The following is an 18,357-nucleotide window of genomic DNA, read 5'->3' on the forward strand; positions in this document are numbered from 1 at the left end:
TGAGAAAGTCCACTCATTGACTCTCATCACCCGTTTTCTTGATGAAACACTGCCATGTGGCTGAAGAATTGACGCAGTGACTGATTTGTGGCTGAAAAAGCATCGCAGCCAAAGTTCCAAGCACTATGTTACTGACATGCATGGCACCCGCTCTGATTCCGATACAGCCACAGCTTCACTTCTGAAGAATTGAACCATTGCCTGCTCCCTCTGTGAAATTGATGCAGTGCCTGCTTCGCCAATGTTGCATCGACACAAAGCGTCTGGATTTCCAACACATCATCCGGTTCACAGTGAACAACACGTACATCAAGAGTGATTGTAACTCGTTTACAGGGACAAAACGATTGGGATAACTAACTAATAAGGGTTATAGTGCACACCAGACCTGATTGAAAGACGGGTGACATGCAGATTCGCATACAGGATTGTAAAATTAGGACAACTACCTTTACCTTAAAAGAGAAAAACATTAATCTTATTGACCAGCCGGGTCGGAAGTATAACCGGAGGAGAGGAGAGGAGAGATATAAGGAGGAAAGGAGCCTGACAGCCCTGAAGAAGTCGTGGGGCCATCCCTTATACGACTAAACATGTGTTGGCTGGGCATTGTGGAATAAAAGACAAAGAAAAGAACACTGCAGATTGTTTTTCTTACTTAACGTGGAAATATTAACTTTATGTTGAATATGTGTGTGCAGAGGATACGTATCAATTTTGTGTATGGCCTTAGGGTCAAAACTGTGGAGGGTCTAGGCTGTTTCCCCTCCGGCACTGCGGGTAGCTTTACCATTCTCTAGCAAATAGACGTAATTTTGTAAGCGCCAGTGATATCCAAAGACTAATGACATCCTAACAGTATGGTATACTAAAAAGAAGTACACTGTGCAGAGTCCAGAGAATCTCTAAATGGTATGCAGAGGTAAAAGCAGATAATTCTAATTCTCTTTTCACGATAGTGTGGGCGAGCAGTTAGGCTTATCAGAGGAGGGTAGTGCTAAGCATTTGCTTTACTCCACAGAGAAATAAATGAGACACACAGTCAAGGTTGAATCCGAGACCAATTTATAAACTAATGTCAATTTCTTTTTATTTTTAAGACCAAGATAACAGTTCTAAGGTAAGTTCTTTTAAAGTTACGATTTTTTAAAGTTCTGGAAATATATCACTTCTGTGCGCATTTATGCACCAAAGAAACCATTGGGGAAAAAGCAGAAAAATGCTTAAAAAATCAGCCAATGCTTTCACAAAGCCCACCTTCTCGTTTTAGGTTGATATCAGGGCCAGATCCAAAGTTCCAGCAGGAGAAGTTCGGAAGCATCCCGGATCTGCCAGGAGCAAGGTGCTGAGGGTCTTGGAAATTGGTGTGCAAAGAAAAAGGGGGCCACTTGAAAACACACTGCATAGGTAGACTTACATGTAAGTCTGCAGGAGCTCCTTCAAGGGAGGAGGTTGCCAGGGCTTGGGGACATGGGAGCACAGCTGATTAGGCGGTGCCAGGGCCGGTGGGGCCAGATGCAGTATCAACAGGTCAACCCGGCATTGTGAATTTTGAGGTCCTCTCGATGACGAGCTGGCAACTTTGAGAAGTGATTTCAGGAGAGCTGGGCCACTCAGGAAGTGGGCCTTGGGTGCCTCATTGTCCCTCAAAGAGTGCTTGCTTTGGGTGCTTTGGAAGTGTGGTGTAGAAAATTTTTCTTGGTGTTTGCCGTTGGGGGTCTGGTACCCAGGGTATTGGTATGCCTTGGCTCTGGTAGGTCCTGGTGTCTCCAAACTTGGCGAGGAGACATCACTGACCCTCTAGAGCTGTTGTACCTTTTCTTGCTTCAGTGCAGCATTGAGGTCGTCAGGGTGCAGCAAGCCAACAAACTGGACTTCATCAGATTGATGCTTGCGATGTGCAGGGGAGTGATACACCAACTCCAAGGGAGCTTTTTAGCAATTTCTTGAAGGCTGGGGGTGCTCTGGGGTTCCTGGAGTCCTCTCAGGCTGCAGGACAACACAGCAGCAACAATTGTTGAGGCATTGGAGCAGCAGGCAGGGTTTGGCTGTCTTTATCTTCTGCAGCCGGGCTTCAGTTGTCACGAAGCTGGACTTTTTTGTCCTAGTCTTCTCTTGTCCATCAAATCTGATATTCAGCTCTTGGGGTGCCTAATAAATACAGAATATGGGGCATTACAAGGGGAGACAAGTAGTAGCCAATTGGTTTCCTTTGTCTACCCCCTCTAGTGACACTTTCCTGTGGGAAGAGGCACTACCTTTGCCTTGATATGTTGTATATTCACCATCCCAAGATGGTAGAATTTCGGGAGAGGGGTTCACATCACCTGTCCCGCCCTAAAGGTGGAGCAGATTAAGTGGAGACCCTCCCCCTAATATAACTAATTTTCCTCCTTTTCTCAGCCAAAAGTGGAGCAGGGAAGTGGGCTTGGCTTCCCCCAGTATCTGGAGTTTTCGGGGTTGGATTTCAAAAGTGGCTTTGCCTTTGAAGCTCCTGTGCAGGAGGAGGTGTGAAGCACCTCCGCCCAGAGCAGGCTTTCTCTCTGTCCTCTGAGAGTACTGGCTCTCATCCCATGGGGTCATAAATATGTCTGGTGGTGGCAGGCTAAAAAAAAAATAGTCAGGAATTACACAAGTGCTTCGTAGGTTTTCAGGGGACACTCCTTAAGGGTCACCTGTGTGAATGTATTAATAAATCCATTACTGGCGTCAGTGAGGATTTATTAAGACAAGATATTTCCAAACATCTTAGAAATCAGTGAAGCCATCATTGAGCTAGGGATCTCATGTTGACAAGTATCCAGCCTATGCACTTTTCATTGCTTCCCTGTGCACTTACAACATCCCATAAGAGACTGGAGATTGTAGGAGGATATCTACTTATGCTGAAATGCCCTCACATTGGATATAGTACACCCTGCCTTAGGGCTAAAGGCCTGCAGTATGGGTGACTTACCTATATCTTATATGGTATGTGGGTGGCATGGCATGATGAATATTTGGATTTATCTGCACCAAAACACGCATCCTGCAAATTCGGAGACCATAGCCCCGGTTAGGTGTCCCTGGCACAACCACCGCTGCAGCCCCAGAGTACCCCCTTCAGTACCCATGCCGTAGGTACCAGGGGTAACGCTTATTCGAGACTTTCAGGGGTAGCTGAAGTGGTGCCAATCATAGTACACTGGTTGAAAAAGAGGTCCAGCACTGGAAATCTAGTTAGCAGGGACCCAGTGAACTTACAGCAAAAAGCGTGGGCTAACCAGGCAAAAAGAGTCACTTTACTATAGGAACTGATGCATCACCTCCCCTGGGAGTAACAAACTGACACATCATTTTGCTTTTCTAGCGCCTCAACTCCCCTGCACCTATTTCGTCTCTGAATTTTGACACATCAAAGGTACTTTGTAGTAAAAGAAACGCATCCATAGATTTCTATGTACTGAACTAATTTAACCTTTGAAAAGAGATATCTTTACTTGTTTTTGTTGGATTTTTGTAATTTTGGTCTTGTTTTATTCAGATAAATATTGGCTATTTTTCTAAACTGGTGTAGGCTTATTTTGTAGTGTTCTCACTGTGTTACGTGTGTGTATGTACAAATACTTTACACATTGTCTCTGAGATAAGCCTGACTATTCATGCCAAGCTACCAAGGGGGTGATCATGGGTTATCTTAGCTGTGTGACTCCCTCACCCTGACTAGAGTGAGGGTTGTTACTTGGACAGGGTGCAAGCCACTGCCAACCAGAGACAACGGGGCAGATTTACAAGCCCCTTGGCCACTTTTGCTTCACTTTTCCCGTGTTAAAAATGACGCAATAGTGGTGCAAGGGCCTTGTAAATGAACCCCGACATTTCAGGATGTCCTGTCAATACTCTGGACAAGTACTGAAATATCATTACTCCTTTGGCTTTTAGAGATCCCTCATGTACTTTGTATTTTCGAATAGTAGATTTAATTTTTATTTCATTTTCTTGCAAGTACAACTTCATTTATTTTCATTCAAAAATATATTAAGAAAAAACGTAGGGAGGTTTGGCAAATTTCGCTAGCAGTTAGATTTTCTTTCGATCATATACTTACATAGTCTTTCTGGGCAGCAGACAAACACGGTACAAGGATTCTCAAGGTACCGCGCTCTATTTGCATCTTTCTGTTAGCTGTCTTTCAGACCGCGCCAAAATGGAAAACCGAAAGCTCTAAGGAAAGGACTGCAACTGTGATGATCAATGCAGCGCAGCGTAACTTCAGAAAACTCCAGGTCTGGCTCTGCAACTGTGATACATACTTGCGCAGTTGAAACAAAATCAATTTGTCCTGTCTGACTTCGGTGACGCCAACCAGAGAGCGCCCTTTTAGCGGCGCGAGCGTGAGAAGTGAAGTGATCAGGTAACATCCAAGCCGCGACATGGTGTCATCTCTTGCGGGACAACGGACACGCTGTTCGGATCTTCTGGAAATTGCAAAGACAGGGAGCAGGTAAATTATTCAATCTCTCTTAATAGGAAGGCAAAACGGGTCGTGCTCTTAATCTCCCTCACAGTTAGACTGATGATCGACTTTATACCACTTTCAGAAAAAAAGTACTCAAACTAATTGCAAGGAGTGCGCATTTAAGGGCAAAGATGCTATTTCCGAGAAGCACACTGTTCTGCTTATACAATCAAGCTATGAATATACAATGTAATACAAAAGGCGTGGAGAGCCGATTGCTATCTGTAATGTTGCTGAAGGAAAGGTTAGCGTTTTATAGTTACAAAATAGTGTTTCCTTTAAAGGGGCGATCTCCCATTAGTGCAGCCGGTGCAGTAGCACTGGGGCCCAGAGGCCGGAGTAGCCCACCGATCCTTGATTAGTGCTGTATTCAACAGTGTAAACAAAGGCCTGGGGCCCAGTTCCTTTCCTGCACTTCGGCCCATGCCCTGACGTACGGGTTATGCCACTGTTTGGACATTTATATTAATCCGAATGTGTACCTTGTGGTTTTTAACTCCATAAAATTCTCAGAAATAAGAATCAAGACCGTCACGTGTTTTATTGCTTTTAAGTAACAGCGAAGTCAGATTTTTCAGGTTGCATCCCTGCATAGGTATTAATATTTAATTTTATTTTGTTGTGCACTGAATGTAAAATGAGTCTATTTATAGTGATTTGGGGGGCACGATAGCTGGAGAATAAAGGGCATATTAACAAGCCACTTGCTCCACTGGTGCGTCACCAATTATGACGCTCCGGTGGTGCAGTGTGCTGGCCCATATTTACAAGGCCACGCAAAGCCACCATGCGTTGTAAACATTAGCTCCTGTCACAGATTACTCTGCATGAAAGGGGCATTCCATGGGTGTTGCAGTGGGTGTTCCCATGCAGCACCCCTGAGTTGAATTGTGACTTGTGAAGTTTATTTGCAAAAGTTCATTAACACTATTGCCTTACAATAAAATAACGTTAAAAGGACCATAGTATCTGAGCTTGGCTCTTCTATCAAAGTTAAAAAATAGGAACATTTCTTCTGGTTATGTGCGGGAGGCTAGGTATTGTTTGTTTGGCCGTGCCCCGTGAGCCTAGTCTCCAATTTTATGGTCCGTCGCTGCTCCCTCTCTATGATCCTCTCGCTGTAGCAGCAGGAGCTTTGCCTATGGGCACAAAACTCTCTTGGAAGGTGCAGGTGCTATGCGCCGTAGTGTAGTCCAGGACTTAAATTTCATGTTTAAAGTTGCACATTCCTATAGAACCAGCCTCTGTGGAAAGTTGGTCCCCATCTGACTCATCCGTTTGCTGGTTCCTCCATTCTTTTCTTGCCCTGTTGCGTCACATGTACCGTCCTTAATCCGGATTCTCTGGTTAAGTGCTTGAGCTTTGCGATTTTGTAATGTTTAAAAGCAGTGCTTAATTAAATAAGATTGCTGGGAATCCCCAGCCTCTATTGTACTTCATTCTTGAATGGCATCTGAGTTTCACCGGAGAGCTGTGTGTTCTGTCTGTGTGCCTGTCTTTTGGAGAATATGCTGGAAAAGCAGTACCAATCAAATGGCACTGTACCCACGGGCACTCCTTGTGAGACGTTGTCTCTGCGATTAATAACAAAGTATTCCGTATACATGAGTGTAATAATTCTCTACCACTCGTTGAAGATCAATGCAATGACTTCTTTAATCCAAATTTTTGATTAAATCATTTCTTTGTAATGTTCAAAGCTGTCACATTGCAGATTGATTTAATCAATTTTCAATAACATATAACAATCGCTCCATCATTTAATTCCAACTCAAATTGCGATGTATCTATCCCTATGCATTACGGGACCTATGCCCTTCATCAGGGAATTGTTGTATAATCTGAAAATACAAAATCTTAGTTTGAGTGTACTGTCAAGGAATGCTAATTCTTCCTACAAGCAGCCCGAGTGTGTAGTGAACATGCTGGTGACCAAACTAGAAGTACACGGTGAACGAATAGGACCTACGAAGTAATAAATGCTCTCAAGGTTGACTGTGGCTGTGCTAAAGTGCTCGCATGTTGCCAAGTGAATCAAAAGACTGAGAAGTTCACGGAAGTTAAGACTAAGGAAAAACAAGACTAACGTGGGCTCGGTACATATAAATGGTGAAGAGATGCTATTATTAACGAAAAACGGGTGCCCAAGTGAATGGAATATGTGAAGTTCGAGTGATAACAATCTGGCCGACGTGGATGTGACTGCAGTCACGGAGCGTGAACTCATCTATGCCAATCGAGTGATATGGGTAAACAAGGTGTTACGAGTCTTACCGCATAGGTTGGCGTGACAGTGTTTCAGTGTTTCCGTGTGTTCAAGCAGTGACGTGGAGTTCCGATTCGAGTATGCTGGGTTTCATCGATATAGCCGTATGTACAGATATTAGAATGAAACTCGAAGATTGACTAAATCGTAGCAGCCATCTTAAGACGGTGACAGAGCGGTAGTAAAACTCAACGAGGGACACGGCCGTGTATCTGAGCTCTAAATTGAAACTCGGAAGTGGACTGATTCCTGGCAACCATCTTGAAACAGTAGTTTTAAAACACGTCTATAGTATCACAAACATGTATTAGAGTGAACCTCAAGATGAGGCAACCAAATTGTTGAAATACCGATGGTATGACTCACGGTTTGAGTGTGGGAGTAAGTGTCACGGTCGTCAGTCCATGTGTCTGGTGTGTCATATATAAACAAAGGAAATGTGTCAGCTAGAAAAGAAACATGGTATGTGAAATTGAGCAGAACATTAATTGAGTCCTGATAAAAACATGTGCAGTGCAAACATTAATAGATCTTAAGAAAGTATACAAGTGTGAAAATTAAATCCATGAAGGTCAACCAATGAAATATAAAAAAAAATGTATTTAAAAAAAAAAACCAAAGTCATTCATCCATCATGTAGTTCGCGGTTAATATCACATTAAAGAAAGCAACTGTACTCCATCCGGTCGTTCAGACTTTTAGGCTGGCATGCATCCAGTCTTTTTATCCAAACAAGTTTGCGTTGTAGTACTCTCTTCCTGTTGTCTGCGCCCTGCTTAAGCGGGACAACCTCCAAAACCAAGAATCTAATTTGGCTAATGTTATGGTTCTTATTAACAAAATGTGCATGTAAAATGGAGCTTCATGACCTTGTTCCTGATGGTACTCTTATGTTCCGTTAGACAAACCTTTATTTTTCTTTCAATTTTCCCTACGTAGGTCAATCCGCAGGGGCATTTCAGAAGGTATACCAAGTTTTTCGAATCGCACGTGGCATTGGTGAACAATTTCATTGCTTTGCCTGAAGTTGGGTGATTCAATGTGTTGCCCTGAATGACGTTGTGACAATGACTGCAGTTGTGGCACGGTCTAGTGCCAGTAAATCGTGTGTCAAGTATTGTAGGTGTAGTTTGCAATAGGTCTTTGATGTTCTTTGATCTTTGATAAGCAAAAAGTGGAACATGATTGAAGATTCCATTGAAATCAGGTTCAGTCTGTATCATTTGCCAATTCTTCATGATAATTCTTTTAATTTGTGAACATTTAGTTGAAAATTTTGAAACAAAAACTGGTCTGTCGGTAGATTTCTGTTCACCAATGCCACGTGCGAATCGAAAAACTTGGTATACCTTCTGAAATGCCCCTGCGGATTGCCCTACGTAGGGAAAACTGATTGTTTGTATACATTTTCCACAACGTGCCAGGGTGGGGGGGTCCGTTTTCAAAAAACATATTGCCGAAGCCTCTAGAGTGGTACTTATGTTTTCCCTCAGGTATAATTCCCTGAGAAGAATTCTCCTTTTGTTCATTATGGCAGGGCAATAGCACAAGAGGTGTAGCCATGATTCACGTTTATAGTCGCATATACTGCATGCTCCTCCAGTTCTTTGTTTTGCCCAGGACCAGCTAAAATCCACCATTGGCAGTGCTAGTGGTTCCATATGCATAATCTCTCTTCTGATATTTGGATTAAGAGAAGCAGAGAGGTAAGGCTGGGGGTTTGGTTGCCAGATATTAGGTATTTAGCGGGTCCAGAAAAGGAGATATTTTTAGAGTAGCCTGGTCTTGCTGAAATGAGGCTAATTGCACTTGTATGGACTTTTTCCAGATTGCGTATGTGATACTAGGCAGGGTTAGTGCTGCTTGATTTATTATTGTGACAGCAAGGGCTTTTGTGATCTGAATGTTCCATGTAGATCCTAATTTTTCAAATATGTTTCTAAGGCAGCTTTTTAAGGATTTTTAAGGAGCTTTCAAAATACGAATGAAGTTGGCATCAAGGGTTAGTGCTTGTAAACCAGTCCGAACTACAGCCTGGGTCTTGCCCTGAGGAAGTATTTTGGGAGTTTGAAGATCTTTTTATAACCCATGTACTGCGCCCTTTCCACCCCTGGATTCTGATACATTCCCAGATTTACGTTTCGTAAACCTGGGAATGCGTCAGATTATAATACCTCCCCAGGGGAGGCATAAAAGTCGCTCAATGAGGAGAAATCCTTTTATTTCTCCTTGTTTTTTCCTCTTTCTATGTGTGCTGCAGAAGGAGGAAATTGCCATCAATTTTTATTTGTGCAGGAAGGTGTCTCTTCCTGCACAAAAACAGTCATCCCTGCAAACCAGGCACCCTTACACCATGGTGCAAGGGTACCTGGGTTTCTAGCAGAGAAATGCACAGAGATGCGTTGTATTGTTGTAAATACTATGAATCCCAGCAATTTTCTATTGAAGCAGCTTGGCACAGGAAGATGGCTTGCTGCATCACGCTGCCTCATTATCTTGTAAATATGCCCCATAATATATATTGCAAAAGGTTGAATCAAGAAGTTTGATGCAGCCTTTGTCATACTCTAAAAATGTTTGAGGTCACACACTTTTATTTTCAGTATTGTTTTGGTCAGAGAAGAAGTGAAACCCCAAATGTGAATATAGTGTCAGTGGTAACAAGTACTGCGTCACTTAAGTGCTAATTCTTAATTTTTCTGCACCAAAAAGTTGTAACAATGTTTTTGCAAAGTTAGGGGCATGTTTACAAGATAAAAATGTAAATACGCCTCAGAGGAGTCAGAGTTTAAGGTTATGTGGGGCATATTTACAAGCCCCCATTGCCACCACAACTTATTTACAAGGCACCGTTAAGTCACTTAACGTGGCTTAACGCTGGATTGTAAATAAGGCACCCATTCATGATATACTTAACGTGAAAGGGGAGGGCAAAGGGTGTTGTTATGGGCGTTCCCCTGCAACACCTATTGATTTTGGCGCTTCCCCATATTTACAAGAGTGGCGAAATATGGGACAGCTCCAAAATTCAGAACAGGGAAAAGCTGGTCTAACCCTGACACCCCGTTTTTGCTGTTTTGCAGCACACATGGAAAAATTAAAACACCATTGATTGTTTATGTGCAGGAAGGTGTCCCTTCCTGCACATAAACTGTCATTTAAAAAAAATGAAGTTTCGCAACTTCTATTTGTGCTGCATTAAGCAGCACACATAGAAGTTACAAAATGCAATTTCAAGCTGTTTATGTGCATTAAGGGACACCTTCCTGCAATATAACAATCTTCCCCTGCAACACAGACACCCTTGCACTATGGTGCAAGGGTGCCTGGAAATTTTTGAACCACATTCAACCTCTTCTTTATAAACCATGTGGTTCTATAATGCACCCCGCTTTCCTGTTGTTCCCTTGACCGCCTGAACAACTTCCAAATATTGGATAGAAATTCAAAAGACACTACATCATCTGCAATAAAGCTACTCAGTCCCTTTGCATGCTTTAGGAGTCTCAGCAAATTTGACCTGTTAAGAATGTCATTCTGGCCTCATGAAACATAGGTAGGTGTCAGGTCCAGTTTTTCCCATTGTTGTTGAGGGTACAGATCTCTCATACTCAAGATGAGAGAGTTTGTTTACATCGGCATTCAGCGGCAACGCCACAATTGGAAACTAAGAGGGACAATGCTCAGCAGGCACTCATGGAGCTGTATATAAGTCTTTATGTGTCTCTGCAACTCACGTGCAGGAGCCCCCTAAAATCCAACTTGAATTGGTTCAAATGAGTACTATGGTGTTTCATTCTGCTTCCCAATCTGCAAGGGGAGCTACTTCAGCCTTTTGCTGAATTACACTTCTATGCATTTCCTAGTTGGAGCTCCTTTTGTCTACTAGGTACTCCTAAACGGCATTCAAAGTCGATGGTTTTCGGCTTAAAATTCATTATTTGCACAGACGTTTATGAGAGGATTAATAATAATAAGAACAATGTAGCCCTATTTATAGTGTTAATATTCCAGTTGGGTTGGATCTTAGACTTACTCTTTCTGGCTAATTGGTGAAATTTACTCTAATCCTCCCACCTTGTTTCTTAATGTTCTCGCTTATGTTTTGTCACGTGTCTTCTTATACTTTTAGTAACTGACTTTGGCTGTAAAGTAAATTAAGAGAGGTATAACAAGTACAAGAAATATTGCTTTGTGATAGAATGTCTTATATGCATGCTGTTTTTCTTCTGATTTATCTTTTATTACCCATGATTAACTTTCTGCTGTTTCTGTTATGTTATATTTAGATATCCATAGAATGATATGGTATATTTTGCTGATAAATCCCTATTGCTTTTTTCTTCCTTTCTTTTCTTTTTTGCTGTACGTATCAGCGCTGAGTAAGCTGCATGTAAGCAGCGAAACGTGTGTCAATTGGTCACCTTGGATTAATTGAACCACAAAGTCATAACAAGTAGGAAAGAAACTTCGAAAAACAACCTACATCATATGTATAATGTAATAAATGGATAGTCTCCTAAAAAATGTCTCCTGAATATCAAGAGTATTAACTGGGAAAATCTATGTTTGAAATATTCTGTATGTAAAAGTTTTAGATTATGAAAATAGGTACCAGCACACTGAATATAACAATAAGCTCAGTCAATGTGGATTGACAGTATAGTTATACTGGCGTTTCTTATTTTCCTATACTTGACTACCTCTCGTTCTCTAGTACTCTGTGTAGGATACACCAGAGAAGTAACTGATGCTGGTCATGGCATCCGGATGTATACAATTTAATCAACTTCTACCTTTTAATTTTACGTTCCCTTGGTACTTATATGGCAGTAAACTGCATATTTAATTGGGCACTTGCTCCTTAAGCTGAGAGGAAGGCTACTTTTACAGTAGGGCGAGCAATAAGTTACAATTTTGAAGTTTCAATAAGACCATTGGCAGAATATTTCATTTTTCTTACATGGCACGCTTAAAATAGTCTACTTCCATCACTGAAAATCTCCCAGCAAGTAAGAGAAGAGGCAGATGAAAGTGTCCCAGCGTCCCTTTATTAAGGCCAGCATGTTATTTAAATGCTAAAGTACAAAATGGAGCACAGTGTGACAATTTGAAAACAGCATGCATCCAACCTCGTTGATTCTGTCTGGTCATAACTGCAGCAGTTAAACTACATTCAAGGCTTTCAAGCATTAAAAAACAGCAAGTGCCCTAAATAAATACCCACCACCTTTTAGCACATTGTAGACAGAGGGGCTCAGCTATTTTAACCATGCTACCTGCTGACAGGAATTGCAGAAAAAACAATCTGAATTCTATAAAATGACAAAGTTTTTGCCATTCTTTAGTAGATTAACTTTTTGCACAACATTGTGTAGAAAATGGGTAGTTGGGATGATAATAAAAAATATCCATTGACACAGCTTGCACACAGATACATGCACAGTGCACATGCATCCATCAGTACACATGCAGAGAGCATGCATACAAATAGGCAGATGTGCACCCACACGCGGTCGACTTATATACCAGTATGGACGGGCAGGTGGAGAATTGGATGGATGTATGGTTTGTTGAGTGCATATGATGAAAAGAAGGATGGACGGACGGATGGATAGATGTTGATTGCTTGGAGTTGATGTTTTCTCTGTACACTCATTATTTGTCAAATATTAACTTTCTGTCCACATTCCGTTCTCTCCAAAGGTTTGCGAGACCCTCACTCTAAATAATATTATTGCCCCATATGAATAACTTCAAGCGCAAAGATCAGTAAAACCAATATGTTTTCTACAACAAGGGTTTTGGACTAACATGTGTTCATTTGCCAATGGCCTGCATTTTATAGCCATCGTCTGTTAGAAAGGACTGATTTTGACCCCTAGAAATACCCCCTGGGCTCAAAATAGTACATATGTAATTGTGCCACTTTTCTGCATTCTCAGCAGCTAATTTACAATGTCAGCTATGAATTTAAATATACCTTTCCGTTCTAGCCTGGTGTTCTGACCTACTTTCAAAACAGAACGTCTGCAGCAGAAGTTACATTAAATGGGATGGGATGTCCTTTTAACACAAATCAGGGAATTTGCCTGAAAAAGAAGGCTCAGTGCACTGCAGGGACCTTATTATAAAAATGTGACCCGGGGGTGCAACAGGTGTTTGCACCGGCTTTGCACTCCCTTGGGGTACTTTGGTATCACGGAAGGGGCCGCAGACGCTTGTGCGGCCCCTTCTGTAATACCAATAGCGCTGGTACCCATAAAGCGCCAGTGCTATCTTCAGGGGGCGTTCCCTCATTTGCATGGGGGACTGCCCCATGCAAATAAGGGAATCCCTATGCCTCTGCGCCCGCGCTTTATTACAGACACGGGTGCAGAGGCAAAGAAGCTCTCAGGAGGTGCATTGACAGTGCACCACCTAAAAGCTAGTGAACTGTCAATGCGCCCCCTGAGGTTAGCCCTCTGGAGTGGAGGATGGGGTTCCAGGACATCCCCTTGCAGCCAGGTGCAGTCAGTGACTACATCTTCCTGCAAGGTGATCTCTAATCCCCTTTAAAAATGCAGGCCGTCGGCACTGTGAAAACGTAGAACAGCTTGAAAGCAGTCGCTCCATTTGTAGGATCGAGACACAAGAGGTGGCAATAACAAAGGGGGAAATAACCAAAAAGACCCCCTAGGTTTGATGTGGGGGCCATAAAAGGGTCCCGCGGGACAAAATAAATAAATATTTTTTTCCGATTTTCGCGGGGGAGCGCCCGGTACGCGCACCGGGGAGCGTACCGGGGAGCGTACCATGGGGAAAAATAGTGAAAAAAATGTAAAATAATCATTTTGAGTGATCAGAGGTAGGGTAGCTCTGAAAAGAGCTTTTGGGTTCTGTGGCTGATTTATGTACCTACAAGTACATCTCACACACACCCACATGCACTAACCCCACACACACACCACACACACACACCCACACACACACTCCTCACACACACACATCCACACATCTCACACACACACACACACCCCACACACATAACCCTACACCCCCACACCCACACACTCCCCACACACACCTCACACACACCTCACACACCCACACCTCCACCCACACCCAAACACCCCACACACCCACACCGACACCTTACACATCCACACCCACACCCACACCCACACCCACACACCCCACACTCCCACACTCACACACACACCTCACCCCCCCCACACACACACCTCACAGACACACCCCCCACATCCCACACACACACCTCCCACCCCACAAACACACCTCACAGACACATCCACACATCCCACACACACATCCCACACACATACCCCCCACACCCACCCCCCCACACACCTCACACACCCACACCTCCACCTACACCCAAACACCCCACACACCCACACCCACACACACACCTTACACACCCACACCCCCACCTACACCCACACACCCCACACACCTACACTCACACACACACCTCACCCCCCCCACACACACACCTCACAGACACCCCCCACACATCCCCCACACACACCTCACCCCCCCTCACCCCTCTCACCCCCTCACACATGGGGAAAACCCAGTGAAACAGTAAAATAATAATTTAAAGTGCTTAGAGGTAGGGTAGCTCTGCATAGAGTTGTTGTGTTGTGTGGGTGATATAAGTACCAGAATGTAGGTACCAATGCAGAGTTTTAAATTCAATGTAGACTGTGTCCTCTGTAGATAATTTGCATGTTGTTACAGAAGTTATTGTGGTATATGGAATCTATACTATAGTCTGTCAGGAAAGCAGAAACAACATGGAGGCAGGAGATGAAAAAGAGATGTCAAATACACATTGGAGATAATAAAGTGGGAGAAAGGAAGTAACTATGAGCAAAATTACTATGTAACACAAAAAAGTTGCACAGTATACTATAAGTCTCACTTCATATTATAATCATTTTGGTACTACTTCATGAATTACATATAAAAATGAATAATGTCTCCAACAATTTTTGATTATTAAATATAAATTTATTTTTCTGATTCTTTTTCAAAATTTAATAAAACTTCTAACAATATATTGTCTGGAATGTCCTCATTTTCATTCTGTGATTCTATTGCTTCCACACACTCAAGTAATTCATGGTCCAGAGACTCATCCATAAAGTCAAAGTCATCATTCTCAGCAATATTTTCTTCAGGGTTGTTTTCAATAACAATTTCGAAAGAAATATTCATTTTATTCTGTTCTCCTTCCATTGTCTTGCTGTAAATTGCATACAAAATAAATATATCAGTAGAGATAGGGCACTGTTGGGTTTAAGTTCAGACAGGTAGTTTTGATTTTTTAACAGTGAAGTTATCTTTGGGCAGTGTATGGTACCAGGCTGGAAGTAGAAATATAAAAAAGTGTATGTGATAAAGCCTAAGTAAATTCATAATTATACAAGAGAAGTCTAAGTCAATCCATAAGTATAACAGAGAAGCCTATCTCAATCTATAAATATTACAGAGGGATAGTATATAACTATCAGAAAATGTTTTCCCAAATTAACTTAAAGTGCACAACATACTTCACTTTCCAAAATAACAACTTACCTTTGTGAAAGCAGTTGAAGTTCTCAGTGAAAATCCTTTTCAAATGTACTTCAGGAAGTAGTAGTCAAAATGGCTGTGTTTCCCTCTCTTTTTTTATATATATTCATGTACATAACCAATCAAATGTCAGGAAATAATAGTGGAAAATGAAAGTAACATTTTAATTGGTTGTAAATTCTAAGACTTCAGATGTGTTTTTGTCATGTAATTTACCTCAGGATATTTAGACAGGGCTACAGGCCAAATGGCTCAATGGAATTCCACTAAATTTGGGAAAATGGTAGGGACTGGTATGTAGTATTGCCTATTCTATATTTGGTGAACTTCTCTACAGAGGTTTTTATGTAAATTAACTTTAAAAAAAATTTGGGAGCGCTTACCGGTGCGCGCCCCGGTAAGCGCAACGGGAGTCCTCCATCTTGTGTTTCGGTAGATTTGAGACACAAGATGGAGGACAAACAACATTGGGAATGGGTAAAAGGGGACACGGTAGACACCACCTGACCCCCTAGGTTTTCTGAGGGGGGCTTAGGAGGCCCATATAGGACAAAAAAAACATTTTTTTTTTTATTTTCGCGGGATGAGCGCCCGGTACGCGCACCGGGAAGCGTACCGGGGAGCGTACTTTGGTGAAAATTAGTGAAAAAAGTTAGAGTAAAATATTCATTGTGAGTGATCAGATGTAGGGTAGCCCTGAAAAGAGCTTTTGGGTTCTGGGGCTGATTTAGGTACCTACAAGTAGGTTCCAATGCACAATCTTAAATTCAGGAGGAATATTCTATTCCCCTCATCTGAGAAGTGCACACCATCTCCTCTGTAGATATCTTGCATGTTGTAACGCAAGTTGTTGTTGTATATTGAACCCATTCCATAGTCTCTCATGTAAGCGGAAACAGATTTATTCACATGTTACCTTGCTTTCTCAATCTGTGGACAAAATTGGTTGGACCACTTCCATTTCTGTCTTTGGCATATATTGGAATATACCAAGGCAGTTTGTGGAAAAAGTGTCATCAATTGCCCACAGGTGTCCTTTAAAACCATTTCCAGACCTACCCCAGTCAAAGTGCCTAGGTCATTTCCACCACAGTGCAAAATTATAAGGTCAGGGTGTGGCAGATGGCGAAAGGTTTTCACCAATGGTATCAATTGATGACATCTCAATCCTCTTTGGCCAATCCATTTTATGTGCACATTTCGTAAAGCAAGGTTGTGAAAAATTCTGATAGCTGCATACCTTTGAGCCCAGAGAATGTAGCTATGTCCAATAATCGAGACAGAGTACATGGTGAGAGGAGGTTCTGGTGCAGTCAGATGAAGTGTAGGAATGAAATGGCAGTTGGAACAGTAGGAGTTTGCAAAAAAAAAACGGTGGAGTTTCAGTGCTCTTGAATCACAAGCGGGATTCAAATAGTTGAAAAGTGAAAGTTAGGGTGCATGCTTGTGTTTTGAGAAAGAAGTCATTTGAATGGTAAAGAAAAAGTCATTAAAAGAAAGATTGCACCTGATAAGCTGGTTTATTGATAGGTCAAACATCCTTGCTGAGTTCATTTGCAACATTGTAGAATAAACTTTTAACCCTGAGAGCTCAGTGAGGAGGGAGTTGCTATGGTAACAGGTAGAAAGGGCTGAGGGGGGAAGGGTGTTGATTTGAAAATAAAGAGGGAAGAGTTTTGATTGGTTACCATGAGGAATATGTGTGTAGAATTAGAGGTTTTCTGTGCCATTCATGGTTGCAGTGTCTGGAGTACATACCTTTTGCTCTGCTAAAGAAATATTGGTGTGTGTATCTGACACTGTTCTCAATCTCCCAAAGCATTTGTAAAGGTGCGTTATGATTCATTCGATATAGATAGAGAGTTCAGATTAAGAAGCACATTGAGCTTCTTTGCTGTTGGTTTGTGTGATGCTTTTTGAAAATGCATGGTATCAATATTTGCAATAGAGAGGAAATGTATTTTTTAAAATAGTGAGTTTTCAGAACTGAAATGGAATTCTTGTACATAGGACCTGCGATGGGTTTCTAAAATGTTATTCAAAAAACGATTTTGGGGCAAATCAATGGTTTTAAATTTTTGAGAAGGAATAAATAGTGTGTGCATGATTACATAAAAATATTTGAACCTTTCACAATCATATCACCTGTGTTACCTCAGATTAGGAAGCAGAATGAGCTTCTTTGCTGTTGGTTTGTGTCATTTTTTGGGTAATGCCTGGTAGGAATGTTTGCAATAGAGAGGAAATGTATTTTGTAAAATAGTGAGTTTTCAGAACTGAAATGGAATTCTTGTACATAGGGCCTGCGCTGTGTTTCTAAAATGTTATTCAAAAAACGATTTTGGAGCAAATCAATGGTTTTACATTTTTGAGAAGGAATAAATAGTGTGTGCATGATTACATAAAAATATTTGAACCTTTCACAATTAATCACCTGTGTTACCTCAGATTAGGAAGCAGAATGAGCTTCTTTGCTGTTGGTTTGTGAAATTTTTTGGGTAATGCCTGGTAGGAATGTTTGCAATAGAGAGGAAATGTATTTTGTAAAATAGTGAGTTTTCAGTACTGAAATGGAATGCTTGTACATAGGACCTGTGTTCTGTTTCTAAAATGTTATTCAAAAAACGATTTTGGGGCAAATCAATTGTTTTACATTTTTGAGAAGGAATAAATAGTGTGTGCATGATTACATAAAAATATTTGAACCTTTCACAATCATGTCACCTGTGTTACCTCCGATTAGGAAGCAGACTCAGCTTCTTTGCTGTTGGGTTGTGTCATTTTTTGGGTAATGCTTGGTAGGAATGTTTGCAATAGAGAGGAAACGTATTTTGTAAAATAGTGAGTTTTCAGAACTGAAATGGAATGCTTGTACATAGGACCTGCGCTGTGTTTCTAAAATGTTATTCAAAAAACGATTTTGGGATAAATCAATGGTTTTACATTTTTGAGAAGGAATAAATAGTGTGTGCATGATTACATAAAAATATTTGAATCTTTCACAATCATGTCA

Source organism: Lissotriton helveticus, chromosome 12 (genome assembly GCF_964261635.1).
Source record: "Lissotriton helveticus chromosome 12, aLisHel1.1, whole genome shotgun sequence".
NCBI lineage: Eukaryota > Metazoa > Chordata > Amphibia > Caudata > Salamandridae > Lissotriton > Lissotriton helveticus.